Source organism: Seriola lalandi, unplaced genomic scaffold (assembly GCF_002814215.2).
Source record: "Seriola lalandi dorsalis isolate HSWRI2012SDOR001 ecotype SW California unplaced genomic scaffold, Sedor1 jcf7180002000856, whole genome shotgun sequence".
Classification (NCBI taxonomy): domain Eukaryota; kingdom Metazoa; phylum Chordata; class Actinopteri; order Carangiformes; family Carangidae; genus Seriola; species Seriola lalandi.
The window spans coordinates 1-1,120 of NW_019471515.1; the positions used below are offsets into that span (position 1 = coordinate 1).

General features: G+C 44.3%; 1 pseudogene; it reads left to right on the forward strand.

Moving 5' to 3' along the window:
• The first annotated feature begins 6 nt into the window (after positions 1-6).
• On the forward strand, positions 7-1,114 carry LOC111663162 (kelch-like protein 41a pseudogene; annotated as a pseudogene).
• The last annotated feature ends 6 nt before the right edge of the window (positions 1,115-1,120 follow it).

The following is a 1,120-nucleotide window of genomic DNA, read 5'->3' on the forward strand; positions in this document are numbered from 1 at the left end:
GTTTGTGTGAATTACCTGCAGAAGAAGCTGTCGAAGAAAAACTGTCTTGCCATCTACAGGCTGGGACTGATGCTGAACTGCGCCAGACTGGCAATCGCAGCCCGAGATTACATTGCAGATAGGTTTGAGACCATAGTCAAGGATGAGGATTTTTTAGAGCTTGCTCCACCTGAACTCTTTGCTATTATTGGAGCAGATGCGCTGAATGTAGAAAAAGAGGAGATGGTGTTTGAATTACTCATGAGGTGGATCAGGAAAGACAAAGAGAAGCGCGTAAAATCCTTAGAGGAGGCCTTCGACTGTATTCGCTTCCGTTTGCTCCCTGAGAAGTACTTCAAGGAGAAAGTAGAGAAAGATGACCTCATCAAAGCTGATCCTGAGCTTGTCAAGAAACTCAAAGTCATCAAGGACGCCTTTGCAGGGAAGCTGCCCGAGAAGAAAAAGGGACAAGGTGGTGAAGAAGGAGAGGAGGGCAAGTTGCCTGGCTACCTAAATGATGAGCGCAGATATGGCATGTATGCCAAAGACATGCTATTGATGATCAATGACACTGCTGCTGTGGCCTATGACGGCAAGGAGAACGAATGTTTTCTCGCTGGGATGGCTGAGCAGATCCCCCGAAACCATGTCAGTCTGATATCAAAGAAGAACAATCTGTATGTGTTGGGAGGACTCTTTGTTGATGAAGAGGACAAAGAAAACCCACTGCAATGTTACCTCTACCAGGTAGGAAAAACCTTTGTCTACTTTGCATTAACATTACATCCCAGAAAATTAATTTCCTCACTTTATTTAAATTGTTTTTTACTGTGCCTCTCAGTTGGACAGCCTTGCTGCTGAATGGATTGCTCTGCCACCGATGCCCTCCCCCCGGTGTCTCTTTGCTATGGGGGAATCTGAAAACTTCATCTTTGCTGTAGCAGGAAAAGATTTACAGTCCGACGAGTCACATGACACTGTTATGTGCTATGACACTGAGTAAGTTCAACACATCAACCCTCTGGATGTTAATTCAATGGGTTCTTATTGAGAATATTTATGTGGATTCACTGTTGAACATATTCTCTGTCACTTTATCTGCCCCTGAAGGAAAATGAAGTGGACTGAGACAAAAAAGTTG